Source organism: Cervus canadensis, chromosome 1 (genome assembly GCF_019320065.1).
Source record: "Cervus canadensis isolate Bull #8, Minnesota chromosome 1, ASM1932006v1, whole genome shotgun sequence".
In the NCBI taxonomy this organism is placed as follows: Eukaryota; Metazoa; Chordata; class Mammalia; order Artiodactyla; family Cervidae; genus Cervus; species Cervus canadensis.
In genome coordinates this window covers 63,834,136-63,859,556 of record NC_057386.1, presented here as the reverse complement: position 1 = coordinate 63,859,556, position 25,421 = coordinate 63,834,136, and the positions used below count along the sequence as shown (strand labels likewise).

At 43.2% G+C, this 25,421-nt stretch overlaps 1 protein-coding gene and 1 long non-coding RNA gene across 3 annotated transcripts in view; one reads left to right on the top strand and one right to left on the bottom strand.

Moving 5' to 3' along the window:
* LOC122451470 overlaps nt 1–20,535 on the bottom strand; it is an 85,149-nt gene extending 64,614 nt beyond the window's left edge. The window contains exons 1-4 of one of the 2 annotated variants that reach the window (XR_006272416.1): nt 19,720–20,535; nt 11,074–11,118; nt 10,872–10,977; nt 10,018–10,326 (exon numbers count right to left, since the gene is read on the bottom strand). This is a non-coding gene — a long non-coding RNA (uncharacterized LOC122451470). The remainder of the gene's footprint in view (nt 1–10,017; nt 10,327–10,871; nt 10,978–11,073; nt 11,119–19,719) is intronic. The other variant, XR_006272414.1, reaches the window with a different exon arrangement.
* A 272-nt stretch (nt 20,536–20,807) lies between these two features.
* TRIM2 (tripartite motif containing 2) overlaps nt 20,808–25,421 on the top strand; it is a 186,119-nt gene continuing 181,505 nt past the window's right edge. The window contains exon 1 of the mRNA XM_043484424.1: nt 20,808–20,928. The gene's annotated coding sequence lies outside the window, so the exon portion shown is untranslated. The remainder of the gene's footprint in view (nt 20,929–25,421) is intronic.

Sequence of the window (25,421 nt, the reverse complement as noted above, 5' to 3'; positions counted from 1 at the left end):
AATCGTTGTTTACTTTACTAAGTCTTAGGGGAGTTTGTTATACACAATGGTTAATCAGAACAGTTCCTTATCACCCTCTGAAGGTGGCCAGTGAGAAATTTTTGATGTCCTTATGAACCCATGGGTTTAGAAATATTTCATAATTTTAGTTGATAGCATTTATTATGTCTTTTTAATTATTTTTTATTCTTATTTTATTTTTGTGCATTAGTTGCTTAATCGTGTCTGACTCTGCGACCACATGCACTGCAGCCCACCAGATTCCTCTGTCCATGGAATTCTCTAGGCAAGAATACTGGAGTGGGTTGCCAGGCCCTCCTCCAGGGGATCTTCCCAACCCAGGGATCAAACCCGCCTCTCTTATGTCTCCTGCATTGGCAGGCAGGCTCTTTACCAGTAGTACCACCTAGGAAGCCCTCATTTTATTTTTATGCATCTATTGTTTGGTCAAAGGTGCCTCTTCAGTTTGGTTTCTGAGTCCTCTTGACATGGCTCTAGTGGTCTTTGATAGTTTACTCATATTCCATATGACAAAAGAGTCCAAACTAATACTATACCATGATTCAAACATTTTCCCAGGAAACTTTGATTTCCTTTAGTTGGGAAACAGTATTTCAAGCCACAGTCTGGGTACTGGAAATGCTTATTGCAGTTGGATTGGTTGATTGTTTATAGATTTCTTTCAATAGATACATTGTTATTGTTGCTCAGTGGCTCAAATCCCTTCCGATTCTTTGCAATCCCACAGACTGCAGCATGCCTAGCTTCCCTGTCCTTCACCATCTCCTGGAGTTTGGAGATAGACAGATACATCCATGCATGCATGCTAAGTCGCTTCTGTTGTGTCCGACTCTTTGTGACACTATGTATGAACCATAGCCTGCCAGGCTCCTCTGTCCATGGGGATTCTCCAGGCAAGAATATTGGAGTGGGTTGCTGTGCCCTCCTCCAGGAAATAGATAGATATATACATACAATACATACATGGATACATAGATTGATAGAGATAAAACATCTCATAAATTCATACTATTTCCAGTTCAATTCAAGACTTTAGGGTTTTCACATCATCTCTTACCTGTTATAATTCGATATCCTTAAACACAACAAAAGAAGAGAAGCAAAAAGCAAAAGAGAAAAGGAAAGATATACCCATTTGAATGCAGAGTTCCAAAGAATAGCAAGGAGAGATAAGAAAGTCTTCCTCAGTGATCAGTGCAAAGAAATAGAGGAAAACAATAGAATGGGAAAGACTAGAGATCTCTTCAAGAAAATTAGAGATACCAAGGGAACATTTCATGCAAAGATGGGCTCAGTAAAGGACAGAAATGGTAGGGTCATAACAAGAGCAGAAGATATTTAGAGGTGGCAAGAATACACAGAACTATACAAAAAAGATCTTCATGACCCAGATAACCATGGTGGTCTGATCACTCACCAAGAGCCAGACATCCTGGAATGTGAAGTCAAGTGGGCCTTAGGAAACATCACTATGAACAAAGCTAGTGGAGGCGATAGAATTCCAGTTGAGCTGTTTCAAATCCTAAAAGGTGATGCTGTGAAAGTGCTGCACTTAATATGCCAGCAAATTTGGAAAACTCAGCAGTGGCCACAGGACTGGAAAAGGTCAGTTTTCATTCCAATCCCAAAGAAAGGCAATGCCAAAGAATGTTCAAACTACCGCACAATTGCACTTATCTCAACACACCAAGTAGTAATGCTCAAATTCTGCCAGCCAGGCTTCAAACAGTACGTGAACTGAGAACTTCCAGATTTCAGCTGGTTTTAGAAAGACAGAGGAACCAGAATAATTGCCCAAATCGCTGGATCATCGAAAGCAAGGATTCCAGAAAACATCTTATTCTGCGTTTATTGACTATTCTAAAGCCTTTGCTGTGTGGATCAATAAACTGTGGAATTCTGGAAAGACATGGGAAATACCAGACACCTGACCTGCCTCTGAGAACCTATATGCAGTCAGAAGCAGAGTTAGATGACATAAACAACAGATGGTTCAAATAGGAAGGAGTACATCAACCATATATTGTCCCTGTTATACAGAGTACATCATGAGAAAGGCTGGTGAAGCACCAAGCTGGAATCAAGTTTGTGGGGAGAAATATCAGTAATCAGATAGCAGATGACACCACCCTTATGGCAGAAAAATGAAGAACCTAAAGCCTCTGATGAAGTGAAGGACAGTGAAAAAGTTGCTTATGCTCAAATTCAGAAACTAAAGATCATGGCATCTGGTCCATATTATGGGAATAGATGGGGGGAAACAGTGGAAACAGTGACAGACTTTGTTTTTCTGGGTTCCAAAAATCACTGCGATTGTGCTGTGCATGAAATTAAGACGCTTACTCTTGGAGAATTTATGACCACTGAACAGGCATATTAAAAAGTTGAGTATCTTGGGCCACAAAGTCCATCTAGTAAGGCTATGGTTTTTCCAGTAGTCATTGTATGGATGTGAGGTTGGCTGTAAGAAAGCCGAGCATGAGATTGATGCTTTGAACTGTGGTGTTGGAGAGATCGTGGAGTCCCTTGACTGCAAGAGGAGATCCAACCAGTCCATCCTAAAGGAAATCAGTCTTGCTTAGTCATTGGAAGGACTGATGTTGAAGCTGAAACTCCAATACTTTGGCCACCTGATGTGAAAAGCTGACTCATTTGAAAAGACCCTGATGCTGGGAAACATGGAAGGCAGGAGGAGAAGGGGACGACAAAGGATGAGATGGTTGGATGGCATCACTGACTCAATGGGCATGAGTTTGAGTAAACTCCAAGAGTTGCTGATGGACAGGGAGGCCTGGAGTGCTGCAGTCCTTGGGGTCGCAAAGAGTCGGACACAACTGAGTGACTAAACTGAACTGAAGCACAACAATCCTGGTTTTCAGGGGATGATAGAATTAGTATCCCATAATATTCATTTGCTTTAGGCCACATTAGATGTACAACATTCCAAGATTACAACATCTTGGAAACATTATTACCATCACCAATAAAATTATTGAGAATAGTCTAAAATTTTACATACTCTCTATTCTCCTCTATTATTTTTATACTTGTTCTATATTTGGATTGTTTACACTTTCAGCCATGACATACTTTATACTCTTCTTTTTAAACCCTCTCTAAGTTTTAGTTCTATATGTTTAATCTTTTCCCATCAGTCCATATATCAATGTATCTCTAATCATTCTGGATTTTTGAAAGTCTTTCTCTAATCAGTTCCTCAGGAAAAGCTCATGGGAACAATATTCTCTGATGCTGATAACAGCCTGTACCTTTTTCCTGAAAGTCAGTTTTGCTGGATATAAAATCTTTGGGCATATTTTCTTTCCCTGAGTATCTTAAATATATTATTCCATTTTCTTCCAATGAAAATCTAATTCTTTTCTCTTATAAGCCACTCGTTAGTTTTGCATGGACAAAAAAAAGGATATCTTTCTTTTCTTTCTTTTTTTGTAAGTCCAGTAATTTTACTAAAATAGATGTTGGTTTCAGTTGTTCTATCAATATTCAAGATATGTCCTATGCTCTTTCAATATATAATTTCAAATCATTTTTATTTCCGGAAAGTTTTCTTGAATTATAATTTTCAGTATTTGTTCTCTTCCCTTGGTATTTTTTCTTTAGAAACTTCTGTCCTCTATACATTGGATATTCTTTATTTGCATTATTTGTCACATTTTCTTGAATATTTTGAATGTTTCATTTTTCTTTGATTTTTAAAAATTTCTTCCTTTTCATCATCTATATCTCATAAAGAATTATCTATTGATTTTATTCAATCTGTTGTTCTTGTAGCTTATTCCTCACTTCTGAAATGATATTTTTCTTTTATTTCTAACTCTTTCTAAATTCTATCACCTCATTTCTGAGTTTGTCGAATTCTGATTCATATTGTTCTTTTATGTCTTTTATAATTTTCTTCCCTTAAGTTCTATGTGAAATAAAATTTTCATACCATATAATCCATTTATCTAAAGTGTACAATTTATTGGCTTTACTATATTCACAGAAATGTGCAACCATCACAATTTAGAACACTTGATTATTCCAGAAAGAAACTTTATACCCATTATCAATCACTCCCCATTTCCCTCCAGCTCCTGAGGCAACAACTACTCTACTTTCTGGGTTTATAGATTTGCATATTCTGGGCATTTCATACCATGGAAATCATTCACTATGTTGTCTTTAGTTCTGGCTTTATCATTTAGCATATGTTCACCCACGTTGTAGCAAGTATCAACACTTCATTTCTCTTTATGGCCAAATAATATTCCATTGTACGGATATACCACAGTTTGTTTATCCATTCATCAATTGATTATCATTTAGGTGGTTTCCACCTCTGGGCTCCTATCAACAATGCTGCTGTGAATATTCATGTTCAAGTTTTTGTGTGGACATATGTTTTCATTTCTCTTGGGTAAACACCTAAAAGTAGAAATTCTGGGTCACATGGTGACTGTATGTTTAATTTCTTGAGGAACTGCTAAACTATTTTGCAAAGTGGCTCCACCACTTGGTGGTGTCAGCAGCAGTGTATGAAGTTTCCAATTTCTCCAAATCCTTGCCAACAATTAGTATTATCTGTCTTTTTGATTATGGCCATCCCAATGACTGTGAAGTGACTTTTCATTGAGGTTTTCATTTGCATTTCCCTGATGTCTAATGATATTTTCCTGTGCTTATTGACTATTTCTGTGTTTTCTTTGGAGGAATGTCTATTCAGTGTTATTTTCTTAATGTCTTTAGCTCATTTTGAAAGAGAAAGTTATAACTGTGATCATTCCTGTGAACTTTTTTCTGGTGCCCTTTCAATGTTTGCATATTGTTATTCTGAATTTGCTCTTTGTTTTCCCCCTTAAAAACTTCATATCGAATTTGACTTTGTTTTTTTTGTTGCTCGTTTTTAGAAAAAAATTAATTTTTCTTAACTTAAGAAGGAGGTGGGTAGCTTCTCTATCGTCACAGAACTCCCTCTTGCTTTCTGAACATGTGTGTGTGTGACGTGCATTCTAAGAATTCTTGGCTCTGTTCCCTTTCATTACTCTCATCTGGACGTTCTCACTCCTTGTCTTTGTTGTCCATGGCCTAGTCTATTCTGACGGCACAGTTTCTCCCTCATGTGGAGTTCTGTGTCTAAAGGGGGCTCTGGCTGGACTGTCTGGTCATTCATGACTGAGCTTACAATGGACCTCTTAGATTCACCCACTGTCAGGCTGGATGGACCCCATCTGGTTTCATCTGCTCCTCTCTGACTGTTCCAGCATGCTATCCAGTGAACACCTGGTGCTCTTTGGAGATTCTCCTGTTCAAAGGTCTGTCAGCGTTTTACCCACTTGTAGTTTGGGGTTTGTCATAATGGTTTAAGTTCCAGTTTCACTGTAAAGGTTGTTCATGGGTTTTTGGTTTTGCTACTTACTTTCCCTTTCTGCTTTCATGTGGGAATCTGGTGTAACCTATGCTATCACCATACTGCCTTTCAGACCATTTCACTGACAATGAAGTTTAATTTGCCTTTCAGTTTGCTATTTGCTTTGACTTGATTCATCTGCATACTATGGATTCAGGTCAAGGCTGGTAATCATATTGGGGATTATTAGTTACTTCCAATGGTGTATGTTCTTCCTCACTGTGGTTAATTAGAGCTGACCGCTATGGGAGCTTGGGGTTCTTTCAAATCACATTCAGCAATCAGCCATCCTCAGTGATTCAGCAAGTCAACCTAAGGCCTCTGATCAAGAGCTGAGCTGCACCAGGTCAAGCTGTGGCTCATCTCTCCTGGTCCCTTTGCTTGTCTACTGTGCATCTTGCAGATTACATCTACTGAAAACTTACTATGGGCACACTTTTGGAAATTTTCAGGATGCCCCCCTCTAATCCCACATATTAAATGTCTAGGATCCGATGAACTCTGGGCTCACAAACTTGCAGCCCGTAGAGCAAGAATAGCCCCAGTCTAATCTACTCAGATCATGCTGCACTTGTAATCACTCCCTCAACAGGCACTTATCAAGTGCCAAGTATGCACCAGGCAAACCCACCATGCTGAACGCTCAGAAAGTAAAGATAAATGGGTCCTGCTCTCTCCCCTCTAGGGACAGGAGAGAATGATATACAAATATTAATTGTGGTGTAGGGAAAAAATTGCTAGGATAGAAGCGTGAATTATATGATATGCTTGAGGGGCAGTGCAAAGAAAGAAGCCTCTCTCAGTAGGAATTCCTATGTCAGCAAATAAAACTGTATGTTTTCTATGACTTAACGTATAAAATGCACGTATTTGTCAAAGGTGAGAATGGAATGCTCAACTACGAAAACAGTTTTTACATCAGCAGAAGGATAACTGTTATTTTGTTATTACTTTTCAATAATGATGTTATTCTGTACATATGTACACAGACACACACATGCATGCATGCAGACATATGATCCCTATTTTTCTGATGCATTTGCACATAAGCAAAGCTCTTGGCACAGACAGTAGACACCATGAGGATTTGTATTCACTTTCCCTCCTCATATGTGCTAGTGTGGGATTTCAAACTGTCACCAGCATGATGATTTTCAAAAGAGAAAAGAAGTAGGAAAAAAATGACTAGGAAAATGATTGTGGCATAAATCCCAGACACATCATTTTGAGGCAGAAACTAAATCAGGGAAAAGCCAAGCAGGTGTTTCCAGAACCATAATGAGACTTTCGGCAAGTGGCAGGGGCATCTTTGCTAATTGAGAGACACCCAGGGAACAGCCCACATGGGCGGTGGGGAAGCAGCAGGCGATTCATAGGCCCTTTGCCGTGGAGGGCAGGAAGATGATAGACATAACTGCCCCAGAAATCCACCAAGGACAAAGATGAACCATACACATAGGATAGAGCATGGGATTTTAACATGGGTGGAAGTGAAGCTATGCTTCAGAGGAAGTGGGCCATTTGCCCTCTTCATGCAAACAGAGTAAGAGTGTGGGCTTTGTAAGAAAGGGAAGGACATTCGCTTAATCTTGGACTTAATCTCAGAAGACTGTCAGCCAGTGCGTGAGCAGATATATCTACCTCTGGTCCTTGTAGCATCACCAAAAGTGCCCTGAAGCCTGGCTGCTCACTCCCATTGCCTGCCCCCATTTCCAGCTGCGTCAGGACACACACTCTTACATCTGAGCAGTGCCAGGAGCTGCAGGGAACTCCCTCCCTACCTAGCTGGACTACATCTGAAAACCATAAGTGAAATTCTAGGAGCCTCCTGAGTCTGAAACTCCCCAAACCCTGCTCTCCTGGCATATGCCCTGCCCCTCCCTAAACTTCGGGATGAGGAATTGCAGATGACTCAGGATTCTCAGGCGGCTGCCAGACAGAGCATGGTGTCTACTCGGCTTCACACTTTCCAGATGACAGATGCAGAATTGCCATGTATCTAAAAAATGGAATTTTCCTCAAATTCTATTTAATATGTCTTGAAGGAACTTTTTATGTTTTGTAAAAGTGGTTTTGGGGGGGAAGTGTGTAATTGCCTCAGTTCTGTCTTGCCACAGCAAAGATTTGAAATGGCAGACCAGTGTTGCAGCTCAGAGCTTTATTCCGCAAAGGACAGTACACCCTAGAGGCGTGAGGGCAGGCCCCAGTCCATCTTGGCTTCCTCCTTTTATACATTTGTCTCCTCTCCTTCCCGCCTTGAGCCTGCCTATGCAAATTAGGCTGGCCAAGAAGGGGGCGTGTTTGTTTCACCTGAAGTTCTCACTCCAGTCCGTGGATTTTGTTTTGTTCCATTTTTGCGGGCTTTTCTCTTTCTTTGTCTTTTAGCCACCACCATTTTGGAGTCCTTTTTCCTATTCTAACTACCTAACAGATTCAACAGGAGAAAGAAGGAAGGGACGTTTTCAAAGGAGGTGGCTTTCTTCCATTACTTTATTGAATTCTTAAGAGGTGTTCCCCTCCCCAGCGTGAATTCAGTGACAGATACATAGCAAGTGCTTAACATCAGAGACCCTGAGGCTGAGTTATTAGGAAGGAGCGTCTGGGGAGTGAGGTTGGAAGAATGCTGGTGGTAGGTGGGGAGGTATGGAGGAGGGCGATGGTGAGAGCAAGCCCTCAACCCCCAGTGCCGGGCAGACAGAGCCTCCTCAGGGAGGGAGGTGTGGGTCCAGCCCTGCACTCCACATACTGGCAGCATCTCCTCTGGAACAGCCCAGGGTCCAGCTCCAGCCAAGAATATAGACAAAGCCTGGTGCTGGTTGCAAAGGAGAAAGCGCTGAACAGTCTCATCAGCATCAGCATCTTTCTCATCACCCTCAGAGCTGCTCTGCAGGCTTTATTTCATTTCCTACTCTGGTCATGTGCAGCCCTAATCTGAACACGGATGCCTGCCCCAAGCCCATGGGTTCTGGTTGGTCGGTGGCTGGCAGCTTATCTAAAAGGACAGAAGGCTTCTATGACTCAGACAGCTAAGTGCTGCTTCTTTTCAACAAAAGGATTTGGTAGCAGAAATGCTCGTTTCTCTCTTATCTTCTACAGACCGTGATATACATGCTCTTCTTTCCAAGTTCTAAGGATTACCATACTGGGACCATTGTTGTGACAATGAAATGTTAAATGTGCCACAAAATATCTGAGATGAACTGTATGAAAAAGTGTGATAAATATCTATCTGATATTTAAAAATCTGATATTTTTATTTATCTATCTGATAAATATTTATAATATTCATAAATATAAATATTTATCTATATGATAAATAGATAAAAATATTTATCTATCTGATAAATTAAAAAATGTCTGAATGTATACAGAATGAAAAGAATATGGTCCAATCATCTTTAGTGCTGAATCTTTCTCTTATCCCTGAAAGGTCTTATCAAAATTCCTTTCATAGGTTTTTACAAGTTTCCTTGGTGCTGGCTTAGATGGTAAAGAGTCTGCCTACAATGCAGGAGACAAGAGACATCGGTTCGATCCCTGGGTCGGGAAGATCCCCTGGATGCATGGCAACCCACTCCAGTATTCTTGCCTGGAGAACCCCCATGGACAGAGGAGCCTGGAGGGCTACAGTTCACGGGGTCACAAAGAGTCGGACACAGCTGAGGCACTGACACTTTCTGCTTTGATGATAAGAAAGAGCTCTGACATTAGGTAGGGCTCTGAGCTCAAGTCTGGCTCTGCCTGTGTACTGGCTGGGATCTGGTGTGAGCTACGGGATCGTTTTGTGCCAGCCTTCCTCATGAGTGCTCTGAGCAGAGAGCTGCTGGGCTGGCTGCCCGAGACAGAGCAGGGGAAGAAGGCGAGCTGGGTGCCCGGTTCAGGGGAACCCTCAGGAGATGTTAGCTGTGACTATCAGGCTTGACAACTGCTCACTCTGGGAACACATCTGTAACACAGAATCGTATCTGTAGCATGTGAGTACTCTGGCCTCTTTTGAGTCAATTTCTGAATTTTACAAACCAATGAATGCAGAGTTTAGGAGACATGAGCAGGGATCTTTCTTACACTCGAAGAATTAAAGGAAGAAACCAGATGCTATAAAACAAAGGCAGCCTGTGTTTCACCCTGAGGGTTGTTTCCTATCGCGGACTGCTAGAACATAGGAAATTCTTTGCCTCCAGCATCTGTAGGAAAGTCATTTGTGCCGCGTCTGCCCCTGCGGTGCCGTTCTGCCAGGAGCTCAGCACACGCACTGTGCATCCACAGGCCGGCACGGATGAGCCTTGACGAGGGTCATGTCTAAAATCACAGGCCTGGGCAACAAGGCTTTCCTAGGAGGCACACAGCAGAGCCAACGCTAATGAACTCCGTCTGCACCCACCCCCTCGGGAGTGGGGGTGGTGGTGATGGGTTAGTGGGAGGCAGGGGACATGTGGAGGAGGCCACAGTTAAAAGCCCAGGCTCTAGACTCCTTGGGTATGACCATAAAATCACAGGGCTCAACAGAAGTCAGCGAAGAGATTGATAAACACATCGGTAATCAGCTTTTTAAAATGATGATAAAACACGCATAATGAATAACTTACCATTTATTTAGCCATTTTTCACTGTGCAGGCCCACATACAGTCACATTGTTGTGCAATCCATCTCCAGAAAGGCACATTTTTGTTGAGGCTGTTGAAGACAGGGAATCGAGGATGAAGTTTTATTAAACAAAATGTCGTAAATTCACGTAACGCCAACCAGGAGAAACTGAGGTCCAACAGGAACTGGAGGGAGGTCCTGCTGAGTGGGAAGCAAGCTGCCAGCTGAGCTCCAAGAAACAGACCTCTGCTGGTCCTCTGCAGCAGGCACTCCTCACCAGGTAGCTCCTGCTGATTTTGTTCCGTTAGGGCTGTGGTCAATTTGGACAGAATGGAGGAAAAATGAGTTTGCTTCTGCTTCTGACACTTTGTCACATCCTGCGTCCCTCAGCCCCTCCCTTCTTGCTCCTGACTCTAGGATGCGGTCCCCTCGGCCAGTCCTGCTCCAGAGTGCATCCGGGAAGCCTCTGGGACCCACGGCCCTCCCCATTCTCACAGCGCCCTCCCAGCCATCCCTGGGCACAGCCCTGGCTCATCCCTGGGTGGCAGAGGTCAAGACATCTGTTTCCCCCTCCATAAAGTGGGAATAGGGCCTGCCTCCCAGAGTGCAGGAGGCTGAAATACAAGGCCTGCACCCAGTGCCTGGGCTAGGTGCTCCAGACACGCCCCCTCACCCGGTTGACCCATCAGCTATGCTGTGACAGGCTGCCATGCACATTTTTTCTTTTTCTTTCTTCTTTCTATTAAAAAAATTACTGACTCAGTGCATTGGGCCAATGCTATGCACTCTTTGAACTACAATAGTGAGAAAAGGAACATAGAAAAAAAAGGAACAAGTACACAAAGAAATACCCACAGAGCGGTGCACACAGTAGGTCTGCAGTTGCACATTGAGCCTCCAGTCTCAGCTCTGAGCGACAAACAGTGGCGAGGTGACGAGCTTCCCTAGAGGGCACGGGTGCCTTCAGCATGAGAGGGAGATTGTAGGTGAAGAGTATGCAGGATGTAGGCAGATGGGATGGGACAGCAAAGTGTGGTCTTCAGAAAGCAAAGCTTACCCACTTCTGCATGGTGTTCGCTCCTCTCCTCCTCTGCGTCTGGCCCTGAGAGAGGATCAGCAAAAGAGTGGGGTTCACTCACAGACAGCAGAGCGCGTCAGTGATCTCAGGCTGTGGCAGGGAAAGCCGATAGGGACTGTTATTTGGTTGAAGTGTTGGAATGACCTGAACGAGGGTCGGCTTGAGAAGAATCTGGAGTACTGGGTAAGGACAGGGACAGCATCTGGGCCCCAGCTCGATCACACACATGCTACGTGATCTCTTACTCAGCCACTGTGAACCTCAGTCTCTTCATCTGTAAAATGGAGTTGAACTTCATAGGGTTACTTGAGAATCAAATGAGATGAAGCATATGACAGCGTCTGACATACAGTCAGTGCTTGATAAATCTCAACTATAGTCGTTTAAGAAGCATAAGAGAGAAAACACGAACTATTTGTTCAGTAAATGGTGATCAATAAATGTAATTTTCCTCATGTTCAAATCACTCATGAAAGTTTTAAAATAAAGACAGCAAATCAGACCCTGAGGATCTGTTTTTGATCACAAGTACCATATATTTTTCACGCTACTGATGTTCTTCAGAATTAGTTTACATTTTGAGGGTCCAATCTTCTCAAGTAGTTCAGAAAAAGCAGTAAAATATGCCTCTTTTCCTTTGTATCACCAGTTTTTTCCTTGGCCTTTTCTAAGCTTTTGAATTGAGAATTCGCACATACAGTCTATACTGCATCACAGCAGAAAAGCCTTACAAAGATCAGGAATTACTGAGTGTCAGGGCATTGGGCAGCAGTCAACCTGGTGTCTGCATATTTGAATTCTGAAAGTTTGAAAAACAGTTGCAAAACTTCTGTGAGAGATCTATGAAAAATTTAGGCAAAATAGAACTTTTAAGAAAAGTCGAAACGATATTCTAGTTTTAATCTGAGTATTTTTAAACTGTCACATTTTTAAAGCTATAAATGACAGAAAACTGAAATCAGGTTGCTTTCTAAGATAAAGGGAGTTTACTGATTCAGTAGTAACTGGAAATCTAGAGATACTGATTTCAGGTGAGGTTTGATCCAGCAGCTCAAAAGATGCCACCTAAGGCCAGGTTTCTCTCCTCCCCATTCTGCCTTCTATGGTGTTGGCGTTATCCTCAGGCTCCATGAGGTGGCCCCAAAGGCAGCTCCAAGGTCTCCCTTAATGGAAAATAGCTACAGCAGCTCCAAAAGTCACATTCTCATACCATACTATCCACAGTAAAAGAGATAGTCTCTTCTCCCAGAACTGCTACAAGAAAAAGGCTTATTTTTCCCCCAAAGCCTCAGCCAATTATCTTCTCCTGGCTCATTGGCTCTGATTAGCTTAGAACCAATCCAGGTGACTTGGGGGCATGCGTGGTATGCCCCCAAGTCACAGTTTAAGATTATAGGGCCCGCTTCTGGAATTTAGTTTCAATCCCACCCAAGTCAAGTTTTCTCTGGAAATTCAAGGATCTATTGCCAAGCTGGGGGAATAAATGCTGGGGAGCAAATAACCAGTGTGCACTACACTGCATTTTTAAGAGGGAGCACTGGATTCACACAATTTGTGGTTACGGATTTGTATACTCAAGTCAAAGGCAAGGGACTTCTCTGGTGGTTCAGTGGTTAAGATGCCATGCTTTCCATGCAGGAGACATGAGTTCAATTCCTGATTGGGGAACTAAGATCCCACATGCCCGGTGACAAAAATAATAATAATAAATTAAAAAATTAATACAAGGGCAAGGGAAATGTCTGTTTCTCGGCTGACTTGCCCTTCTGATAGAATACAATAACCAGGAAGGCTTTTAGTGCTTGGCAGTTTTGTACCTTGGTTCTGTCCTGGAAGGGAGGAGGTAAGTGTGACATTTACAAATAAGTAACCAGAGGCCAAGGTCAAATGAATGGAAGGCTTAATGAGTTCCCTAAACAAAGAAATCTGTCTGATGCCTTCCTGACCCTGCTCCCCTCTGAGGGTGCTGTTGGCTCTAGCCCAAACGGCTCTGCATTCTTTGGCTTCTGTTGACGTTAATGAGATCACCTGATCTCAAATGACATTGTCCTTTGTCTAATGCTAATAGATATATATTTTTAACGTTTACATGAATCGTGTGTACTTTAAAAGGAAAACAGAGTTTAAATCTTGGCGTGAAAGAGGGTGCTTAGCCTGCCGTGACCAAAGAGAACTGGAAATGGCAGGAAGTGGAAGCAGGGGTTGGGGGCGGGGGTGCTCACCCAGGCGGAGCATTTCAGGGCTCCGCCCTCAGCTGCCTGCTTCCCCCTCCTCAGCCCACGTGGTGACACTCCCAATGCACCCTGGGCTTCCAGCCCGGAAAAAAGGAGCCGGGATAAGTGGTTTCTATGACGTAATGGGGCTAAATGAGTGGTTTCTAACTCCCAACTTTCAATTACAGTTTAGACATGGTTTTAGTAATAGAATTGAAGGTAATTAGAGATCAACTGGAATAAAGATATGGAATCAGATTTTCCAGTGTTCCAAATTGCTCAGTAAAAGGGGCTATTTATGTATCCAACAAATATTTTTGTTATCCAACAAATACTTATCCAAGGCCCACTCTGGGCCGGTCTGGGGTTACAGTGGTGAACACAGACTTGACCCAGTCCACATGGGGTTTATGGTCTAGCCCAGAAGCTGTAAGCAATAGCCAAGTGATCATGCAATTCCACTGACAGTAAGGATTTTCAGTGGAATTGCACATTTAGGCACAGTCAAGAAAGTCTTGGATGAATTTTATGGATTAAATGATTAGAAAAATTCTCAATATAGAACACTTTTAAATGCTGAATAAAATGTCAAAAAACCATAATCTTTTTCATCAGTTCTGTTCAGGTATTATTTACATATAGTGAAATTCAGTGATTTTAATTGAACAATTCAATGAATATTGACAAATGTATAGAGTCATGTAAGCAGCACCACAACCATGATATAGTACATTTCCATCAACCCACAAAATCCCTGTGCCCCTCTATAGTCAATTTTCCCCTCCCCCAAGATCCCTGGCAACCGCTGATCCTATTACTATAGTTTTGCTTATTCTAGAACTTCATATAAATGAAGTCATACAGTATGTAGTTTCTTGTGTTTGTAAGAGGAGGTCATCCAGAGGACCTGGGCAGCTGAAGGTCCCTACCCGCTCCCCTGCACTTGGAATGTGAGCTGCCTGCCTTCCCCATTCTAGAAGCTGCCCAAGGATGCAAGCCTAGAGATAGTGGTGTGCTGCTGAGCCCACTGAGACAGTGTACATGACTAAACCAAGCTAAGGCCTCTCTACATAAATTGTGAAGAATCTGGCAGACAGGTGTGAAGATGCCCCAGACAAGCCTTGTACGTTTCCTTGGTGATTAAACCTGCCATCTACCCATCTGAAGAGGTCTGCCTCTTTCTTCAGTCTGTCCCTGCCCTCTGTGCATAGGAGCCAGTTTCAGATTTCAGAATAAGACAGATCAACAGTATTTGAATTCTTCCTCTCAATGCCACACTTGGGAGATTTCTCCATGCTGTTGTGCATGTCAGGAGTCTGCTCCTTTCTACTAATGAGCAAGCAGTGTTCCACTGAACGGATATACCACAAACTATTTTACTAATTTAACTGTTGATTGATATTTGAGTTCTTTCTAGTTTTTGGATGTTATGAATAAGTGAATATAAATATTCACCTATAAGTCTTTGAGTAGACATATATTTTCACTTTTCTTGGGTAAATATTTAGGAATGGAATGGTTGGCTCATATGACATCACAAACAGAATTCTAAGGAAGACTCCCAGTGACCTCATCCTTGCTTAATTCCCTCCCCTTTAAGTGTTAGTGGGACCTGTGAATATGATGAGCTATTGCCTCCATGATTATGTTCTCTTACATGGCAAAGGGAGATTATCCAGGTGGGTCTAATCTAATCATGTGAGCCTTTTTAAAAGTTTTAGACAAAAAAGAAAATCAGAGAGATGTAAGCACAAGGGAGATTCAATGTGTCCTCACTGACTTAAAGATTGAAGGAATACGGACAGCCTCAGGGAGCCGAGAGAAGCCGTCAGCTGATAGCCAGCAGAGAAGTGGGGACCTCTGAGCTTGCAAGCAGAGTTCATCCTAGAACCTCCAGAAGAGGACCCATTCTGGCTAATATCTGACTTCAGTCTTGTGATACCATGACCAGACAATTCAGTCATACTGTCCCAGACTTCTGATCTTTACAACTAATGAGCTAATAAGAAATGTAGTTTTAAAGTCCTATATTTGTGGTTTTGTTACAGCAATAAAAAGCTAGTACATAAAAAAAAAAGCTAGTACGTACAGTATGTCATGCTTAACTTCTTAAGAAACTGCTAAATTGATTCCTAAAGTACCTACACCATTTTATGTACCCACCAGCAACGTCTGAGAGCTCCAGTAGCCCCACATTCTTGACAATACTTGATATTGTCAGTCTTTCAGCTCTTCTTGTGTAGTGCTATTTCACTGTGGTATTTCAAAATTTGCATTTCCCTGAAGAACTAATGATGTTCACATCTTTTCAAGTTCTTAATGGTTATCTATATATCTTTTTCAGTGGGATGTCTGTCTAAATTTTTTCCTCATTTTAAAAAACTGAAAAAATTTGTCTTACTCTTTCAAAGTACTACAAGACTGGTGGTAAAGGGAAGGGAAGAGAAGGCAGAACTATGAAAAAGCTTGATCGTCACGAGGAAAGTGTAGGGAAAGCAGGCCTTCACTGAGAGAAGGAAAGGGGGTGCCTGCCAACCTCAGAGTCGCAGTTTGAATGACCGCATCCAGGAGGTAGGAGATAAAAAGCATTGGGCTTAAGCAGGGTGGGAGGCCAGAATTCCTGAAAGATAACCCAGTGGTAATACAACTTATCTGCTTAAGGAGATGTTACCTACCTCAGCCTTGGCACTGGAAGAAAACTCTGCCCAAAATACTTCTAATCTCAGGCTTATACTCAAAAGTCTTTGAGCTGAAATTTACATCTCCTACATGGACTTGAAAACTTTAAACAGAAGATTTATTTTGAAGATGTCCCAAGTTGAAAGTCAGAGAAGGCACTGGCACACCATTCCAGGACTCTTGCCTGGAAAATCCCATGGATGGAGGAGCCTAGTGGGCTGCAGTCCATGGGGTTGCTAAGAGTCAGATACAACTGAACAACTTCACTTTCACTTTTCACTTTCATGCATTGGAGAAGGAAATGGCAACCCACCCCAGTGTTCTTGCCTGGAGAATCCCAGGGACGGGGGAGCCTGGTGGGCTGCCGTCTATGGGATCGCACAGAGTCGGACACGACTGAAGCGCCGCAGCAGCAGCAAGCTGAAAGTGCTCCTACCTCCCCAGCCCACCTACCTCCCATCCACCCAGCCCACCTAACACAGGACTCAAAGGGACCCCACTGATAAAGGTCCAAGGTATATGAATTCACAATAAATAAAAATCACTAATAAATAAGGAGATAAGAGTCATAAGAGATAAACTGCTGTGTCAAACCTATAAAGACTAGCAATTCTGGATGATTGGGCATAGACTATTAAATAAGTCTGTTTAATATTTTAAATATTAGATAAGATAATGAAATAAAAGCATAACAAAGAATGAAACATTCCAAATTGACAGATAACCTATTAATAGAAAAAAGTGAAAATTACGTGACTGCTGATTCCTCAATAGCAACAGTGAAGCCAGGAGACAGTGGAATATCTTCAAAGTGCTGATTGAAAATAGCCATGAACCTAAAATTATATGTCAAATGAAACCATATTTGAAGGACAAAATCAAAAGAAAGACATTATCAAGCCAACCTGGGAGATTTCTGTAACAAAATCCATCACTATGAATGTTCTTAGGGATGTACTTTAAGAGAAAGAAGAATGATCCCAGAAGGGAGTTCTGAGAGGCAAAAAGGAATGATGAGACTATAGGTAAAGACTATGGGAAAATATGGGGCTTCCCTGATAGCTCAGCTGGTAAATAATCTGCCTGCAATGCAGGAGACCCCAGTTCGATTCCTGGGTTGGGAAGATCCCTTGACAAAGGGAAAGACGACCCACTCCAGTATTCTGGCCTGGAGAATTCCATGGACTGTATCCCATGGGGTCACAAAGAGTCGGACATGACTGAGCAACTTTCACTTTTCATGGACAAATATACAAACAATATTGCACATATAAAATAACAATGTCTGATTGAAGTGTCAAAAATATCCAATATAGAATTAAAATCATGGGTAAAAAATAACCTAAAAATTGGGATTCATGTATTTGCTGTAATGGACATACTCTTCTACATGCCAGGCCCTGTGCTATGTATTCCTTAAGTCTTACATCACTTAATCCTCCCAACCACCTTACAAGGAAGGTGGTGTTATTAGCCTGTTGAGAAAACACACATAGCCAGGAAGTATCAGCTGGGACTTAAGCCAAGTCTATTTGATTCTGAGCCTCTTCTCTCAAGCAGTCTACCACCCTGCTTTTACTGGTAATATTTGTTGTGAAAAATATAGGCAAGTGTAAAGAAAATACAGACATGTGACGTAGGCAAGTGTAAAGCCAAGAACTCCCCTGCATCATCACTGTCATATGTATAAATACACACATGCATAACTTTGAAAAAATTGGGATAACTATCTACTGTTTTGCATTACAGTTAATATCACTAAGTAATATAATATTTTAAATATAATCATCTTGCTCTTTATTTTTGGAGCAAATTTTTTAATGGTTCATTGTATAGTGTTTTTTTAACCTCTTTATTGTTCAGTTGCTTATTTGTGTCTGACTCTTTAAGACCCCATGGACTGCAGCATGCCAGGCTTCCCTGTCCTTCACCATCTCCCAGAGTTTGTTCAGACTCATGCCCATTGAGTCGATGATGTCACCAACTATCTCATCCTTTGTCACCTGCTTCTCTTCCTGCCCTCAATCTTGCCCAGTATCAGGGTTTTTTCCAATGAGTCAGCTCTTCACATCAGGTGGAGCTTCAGCTTCAGAATCAGGCCTTCCAATGAATATTCAGGGTTGATTTCCTTTAGGATTGACTGGTTTGATCTCCTTTCAGTCTAAGGGACTCTCAAGAGTCATCTGCAGTGCCACAATTTGAAGACATCAATTTTCTGGAGTTCAGCTTTCTTTATGGTTCAACTCTCACATCCAAACATGACTACTGGAAAAACCATAGCTTTGACTAGACGGACCTATGTCAGCAAAGTGATGTCTATGCTTCTTAATACACTTTCTAGGTTTGTCATAGCTTTTCTTCCAAGGAGCAAGCGTCTTTTAATTTCACGGCTGCAGTCACCATCTGCAGTGATTTTGGAGCCCAAGAAAATAAAGTCTGTCACTGTTTCCATTTTTTCCTCATTTTTGCCATGAAGTGATGGTACCAGATGCCATGATCTTAGCTTTTTGAATGTTAAGTGTTACTTTTCACTCTCCTTCTTCACCTTCATCAAGAGGCTCCTTAGTTCCTCTTCACTTTCTGCCATTAGAGTGGTATCACGTGAATATCTGAGGTTGTTGCTATTTCTCCTGGAAATCTTGGTTACAGTTTGTGATTTATCCAGCCTGGCATTTCACATGACATACTCTACATATAAGTTAAATAAGCAGGGTGACAATATACGGACTTGACATACTCCTTTTTAACATCTTTATTCCTATACTTCTGTATTCTACAGTATTCACTGTTAATTTTTGTTAGATGTGAAGATAATCTGCTTGATACTTTTATTTTCTCAAACTTGAAATGTAGTAAGAGAGAGAAGTGGATGTCTATTCTATTGCTGACTATACATTTTTTGTTCTAGAGATCTTTTGCAAATAAACATTGCAATCACATGATTCCAAAATTATGTGCTTCAAAGCAGATTTGGGATACAAAATGTGGATTTTCAAAACATGTAAATAAAATAGTTATTCTTGATGAAAGTCTTTGCTTTATGACAAAAATGACTTGTATGTTTTTTTCACATAAACTGTTTTCTTAGAATATAGAAATATATACACGTCTGCATACAAATATATATTTCAGTCTCAACCCAGAGATTGATTAATATCATTATATTATTACAATGTATGTAGTAAAATCTCATCAATTCAAATATACCATTGATTTAAAACTTCGATTTGAAAAATACAAGTTAGAGGAAGAATAAACCAATATGGGGTATGTATGGTTGCTTCTGCAATCCCATAATGCCTTGCACAAAGCACATCAACTTGTTTCACTTTACTTTTGAATACTTACTTATGGTTTGACGAGTATAAAATGCCCATACACGAAAGTAACAAGACGGAGTACTAACACTGAACGAACCTTTGAACAAATAATGGATAATCTCGTCCACACGTCTCCTTTCCACCACCCAAACCATCACCTGAAATAGTTTAATTTTGTAACCATGTGTTTATCGTAACCTACTAGTCACAGAGACCATCTGCAGTCAATTATTATTCCCAAGAGGTCTCCCCTTGGCGTCACTCATCTCTGTGGGCCTGTCCGCCCTTCTACCCGGAGCTGGTTAGTGCTCAGTCTGTGCAAAATAACTTTATAGTATCTTAAGCAAAATAAAGAAAAGTAATCATGCTGCAGAGAATGATAGACCTACTTCTAAACCCAAGTATGAACTCACCTAGTGGGGTGCATGGGGGAGCTACGCAGAGTGCGGAGCCTGCGTCGTCCATTAACGCCACCCCCACGCAGGCTCCCGAGGCTCCACCTCCATTCCCAAACATCGCGCACTGCCCTCCGGTTTCTGCCCTCCCGCCTTAGAGAATCTCTTTGAACCTTTGATTTAAAGCAGGCGTCCACTGCCACCCTCGGACCGCCTCCTGCTAGGTCGCAGTCGTCCGGGTAACAGCGTGTCTGAAGGGAGAACCGGCTCTCCGGAGTTTCCACGGAAACCACTCCGGGCAGAAGCAGGTGCGGCGGGCGCAGCCTGGCTGCGCTGGAAGGCGCCCTCGGGGCGGGACCCGGAGGACCGCCCCTGCGCCTGGTATGGGTTATATATGCACCGCATTTTATTAAGCGCTACCTTCGGTGGGCTATTTCACTCGCAGAACAGAACCACTAATTCCTTCCGTCTCGATGCAAACCCAGTCGCTCTCGAGGCGCTGTCCGCTCTTTAGGGATGGTCCAAATCGAGGAGGATCTGCAAAGGAGCCCTCCTCGCCCCTCCCCAAACAGTAAGGTTCTGCTGGCTAGGGTCCTCTCGACAGGCTGGAGCGCTCGTGTCCGCGACAGAACGTGAGGGAAACCCAGGTTGATGAGCTTCCTGCCCTTTGCATATTCTACCCGTGCCCACAAAATCAAGTATTAATAGGTTTGAGGTTTGCCGTGTCCCCTTTACATTTGTGACGCAGGTTAGGTTAATTGGAAAGGCACTCGCCTCTTGCTTTGTCTGACAAGTATCGTTGGGAAGAGAATCAGATCTCTGCTCAGAGCGATTAGGAGAGAACTGAGGTGTCTGGACAGTTCCTAGGTCAGGCTGGCGTGTGACCCTTCCGGTCCGTGTCCGCGCGGTCCTGCAGGCGGCGGCGGCGGCTGCGCCTGAGAAGGCGGGATGGAAGCCGCGGCCGAACGCGCGCTTCTCGGCCCCCAGCCCGTCATCTTTGTGTCTCTCGGGGCGGGGAGGGGCTGTCTGACACGTTATTAAACCTGGCAGCTGCGTTGGCGGCGCCGAGGCGCATTTAGAGTGAGCTTGCAGAAGATGAGGGGCTTTCAGCCGGGCGCCAGCTTGTCACTTCTCGCTGCCTGAAAGGCGGGTTTCAGAGCGCTCTCTCTGGCTTTCATTAGCAGTGGCCACAGACAGCGCGCGCAGTTCGCGGAAACAGTGGGAAACGTGAGTATCTGTGGCCCCGCGCCGCGGGCCGGCGGCTCGGCTCCCAGGGCTTCCAGCCGGGTGGCGGGGACGCAGAAGCAGCGGAGGCGAGGCCGGCGCGCGGGGCACCGGGCTGTGGGAGGGCCGCGCGCCGCCGCGCCGGGTCTGTAGGTGGTGCGCGCCGGCGCGACCGGGAGGTGACAGCCCGGGCGGCTGAGGGAGAAGGCTGGGGCGCCGGGTGTCTTGCGCACGCCTTGGGATCTGGGCCTGTAGTTTGAAGCCAGATGCACAAAGACGTCGGGCCTAGGCAGCCGGTGTAGACAGTCCTGTGCTGCCCCAGTACCTCCGGTCCTTTTTGAGAGAGAGGAGACGCTGCATTTTACGGTTGGCTCGAAAAAAAATGAGATTAGGCCAGTGTTTCCCCGCCCCGGAGGACCTTTGCGCTCTGGCGGTGAGCATCTCGGCCAGTCCCATGGGGACCCTGGTGTGGCAGCCTCGCGCGCCTGCGCCTCCAGAGGTCGGTGCGTCCGGATCCCTTGGGGACTTCAGAGCCTCCTGGGGCTCAGGCCCCAGTCCCTGAGCTCCCTCCCTCCGTCCCTTTCCCTCCTCATACACTGTGTTCTAACAGGACTGACATTTAACGAAGACCCTAGTAAGGCGAGGAGACCTTAATTCCCTCTTTTCTTCCCAAAGTTATGAGTGTGAAGAGGTGTGGTGTTTTTCTTTATCATTGATTGCTAGAGGCAATCTTGAAGTTCAACATCGGATTTATATATGTGTGTGTGTGTGTGTATGTGTATATATATTTCTGGACAAGATTTCCCGTATTACAGAACTGACATCATACCAGGATCTCTCGGTGGTCTGTGTATTTCTTTAAAAACCTTGGCTTTCCCCTAGGGGTTCCAAGGAGTGTCTAACAGCGTCAGTTGACACCAGAATATCATGTTTCCTATTTCGTGTGCGTTTCCATGTCGACCTGGTTCAGGCCGGAATGTGTGATACTGAGAGGTAGTATCTCAAGCCTCATTCTTGCCGCCTCTGTGGCTGGACTTCTAGCTGTGTTGTCTGGCCATCAGTGTCAGCAGCTGATGGCCATGGAAGGGGTTACCTTTCCCAGGGGCTGGCCAGAGCCAGGACTCCTTGAAGGTTAGTTGTGTGGGCAGTCAGCTGTGGGCAAACTGCTAAAAGTTTCCAGGCCTCAGTTTCCTAATCTATAAAGTGGTCATGACAAAGTAACACAGAGATGCACTTAGGTTTGTGCTGGTCTTCAGATCTCACCCCACTAAACAGTTTTTCTGTTATAACTTGATAGTTGAGATTATTTTAATGAGAACAAAAAGAAAAGAAAGGAAAAGCCTACAAAATGGAAAAACTTGTAAATAGCCCTAAGAAAAGCAGTTATCAAGTTAGCTTAGAAATTTCCTAAAAACAGACTAGACTGTTGGCTATAAATTACTTGATTTACAAGTAAAGAAGTAAAACTGTCATAGACACACATATGAGCCCTTTATTTTTAGAATTTCTTTTTGGCTGAACAGTGGGGCTTGAAGGACCTCAGTCTGCCAACCAGGACTGATCCTGGGCCATAGCAGTGAAAGCCCAAAGTCCTAACCACAAGGCCACCAGGGAACTCCCCATATGCCTTCTTTAATTTTACATGATCAGGTTATGACCCTGAAGAAAATTTGACATCTAACAGGGAAATAAGGCTTGCTTTTCTTTGCCCCCAGACTTAGTTTTCCATCCTGCAGTGTGGTTTCTCAGGCTTCTGCAATTGAGTTTCTTGTTAACAAAAACCAGATGATAATTAAGCTTTTTTTTTTTAAAGAAATTAATGGGATTCTGAGATGTTAAGTATAATACGATAGAACTGGAAATAAATACTGCTACTGAATTCTTCTTTAGTAAAATAATGCTTTAGGTGTTGTTTCTAATTTTGTCTATTGTACTTTAAAAAGAATGTGGAGAAACTGGAGTTCAGAATGGAGCAACCAAAATAACTTAATGAAGCAGAAAAAGGAGAAGCTTAAAAAAAAAAAATTTTTTTTTAAATCCTGAGGCTGGGTGAGGTTCTGAAAAGAATGGAGTAAGAGAAAACCAGGTTTTGATAGAACAGAATAAACTTCTCAGATGGTGAAAGATTAAAATGAGGAGCTTCACAAAGAGAATAATTTCCCATCTGCCCTTCATGGTCTAGCCCCAGCACTCCCTAAACCTGGCTGCCTATTTGAATCATGTGGGGACTTTATAATCCTTCTAAGGCCCGGGTCCCTCCCCAGGCTGAGACTCTGACTTAATTGGTCTGAAGGTGAGTGTGGATAGTCAGAGCTCCTGAGGTGAAACATTAGGTAGGAGAACCTTGGTCATGCCTAAGAGGGCAGAGCCCAATGGCTGCAGGAGCAGCAGGAAGCTGACGGGGCCACAGGAGAGAAGACAGCTGTGGTCCACACAGGCTGTCTGCCGGCTTCGCCAGATCCTGTTTCATCAAGGGTTTCTGGAAATCCAGTTATTTACTGATAAATATGGAATCTTCAAATCTTTAAGGATTGCAACTTATTAAGAGTAAAACATTTAAAAGTGTATTGTGCTTGCCAAACAAAACACATCTGCTGAAACTGGTCCCCAGGCCAGATTAGGCAACCTCAGCCGCAGACATCTGCCTTCTCTTCAGGGAGGAGCCAGGCTGGACTAGGGGCTGTTCCCGGGCTTCTTCTAGTTTGAGTTCTGTTATTTTGCTTTGTTTTGTTACTGTAGTAAATTTATTTATTCTTTTAAAATTATTTTTAATTGAAATACAATTGTATTACAGTGTTGTGTTGGTTTCAAGTGTATAGCAAAATAATTCAGTTTTGTGTCTGTGCACGCGTGTGTGTCTGTTTCAGATTCTTTTCCCTAATAGATTATTACAAGATATTGAGTATAGTTCCCTGTGGTATACAATAGGGCCTTGCTGGTTATCCGACTCTTTGCGTCCCCATGGACTATACAGTCCATGGAATTCTCCAGGCCAGAACACTGTAGTGGGTAGACTTCCCCTTCTCCAGGGGATCTTCCCAACCTAGATATCAAACCCAGGTCTTCCTAATTGCGAGCGGATTCTTTACCAGCTGAGCCACAAGAGAAGCCCAAGAATACTGGATTGGGTAGCCTATCCCTTCTTCAGCGGATCTCCCCAACCCAGGAGTCGAACTGGGATCTCCTGCATTAAGGGTGGATTCTTCACCAACTGAGCTATGAGGGAAATCCCATTTTATATATAGTAGTATATGCTAATCCCAAACTCCTAATTTATCCCTCCTTCCCTTTCTTCTTGGTAACCCTAAGTTTGTTTTCTATGTCTGTGGGTATATTTCTGTTTTGTATATAAGTTCATTTGTATCATTTTTTTAGATTCCACTTATAAATGATATCATATGTATTTATCTTTGTCTGACTTATTTCTGTAGTATGATAATCTCTAGGTCCATCCATGTTTCTACAAATGGTATTAATTCATTCTTTTCTATGGCTGAGTGATATTTTGCTGTATATATGTACCACATCTTCTTCACCCATTCATCTATTGATGGATACTTAGGTTGCCTTCATGTCTTGGCTATGTGAACATTGGGGTGCATGTATGTTTTTGTATTATTGTTTTCTCCAGATATATGCCCAGGAATGGGATTGCTGGGTCACACGAGAGCTCTATTTTTAGTTTCTTAAGGAATTTCCCTACTCTTCTCCATAGTGACTGCATCAATTTTCCTTCCCACCAACAGTGTAGGAGGGTTTCTTTTCCTCCACATGTTCTCCAGCATTCATTATTTGTATAGTTTGATAGATCTCTGTAGATTATTTGAATGAAGAAATGTCCTCTAGTTCCCTAAGCTTCCCCTGGATCTAAGCAAAGGGAGCTGGCTCTGGGGGTTGGGATGGTGTCATGGGCCCCTGTGATAAGAGGTCGCCAGCGTCCTCTCTGCCCAGCATCTCCCACTCAGACTTTCTGGCTCTCTCTGCTGATTATGAAGGTAAACTGAATGACGACTGGGAGGCTGGCTCCGTTCTATGGGAGGCCTGGCAACTGTCCTGAAACTGCTTCTTGGCATCACTTGGGTTGCGGGGTGGGGGTGGGGTGGGCATGGTCCATGAATATAAGCAGCTCTGATGCTGAAACATAATTTTCAAAAGTTCCCAGTTCATACATCTTTTGAATTTCCCTCTCACCTTCCCTAAGCTGCACAAACAACAGAAAAGGGTGTGTCTCCATGAGCAAAGGCACCACTTTCCACAGATGAGAGCCTAGCCAGAAGTAGAGAAGTTCAGGAGACCTGAAAATGTGACTTGTCTGGCTGCTCCCTGCCTCCTGTCTCTGGATTAGGACTGCTGTTATTTTGTGTGAACGTAGGGGCAGGCAGGAGCAGCAGGAAGCCAGCCCTCTCTCTGGCTGTCCCCCTGCCCTCCCTGCCGGAAGTCTGAGACCAGGGTGGTACCTCCTTTCCCAGAAATGAGGCAGCCTTCCAGACCACACC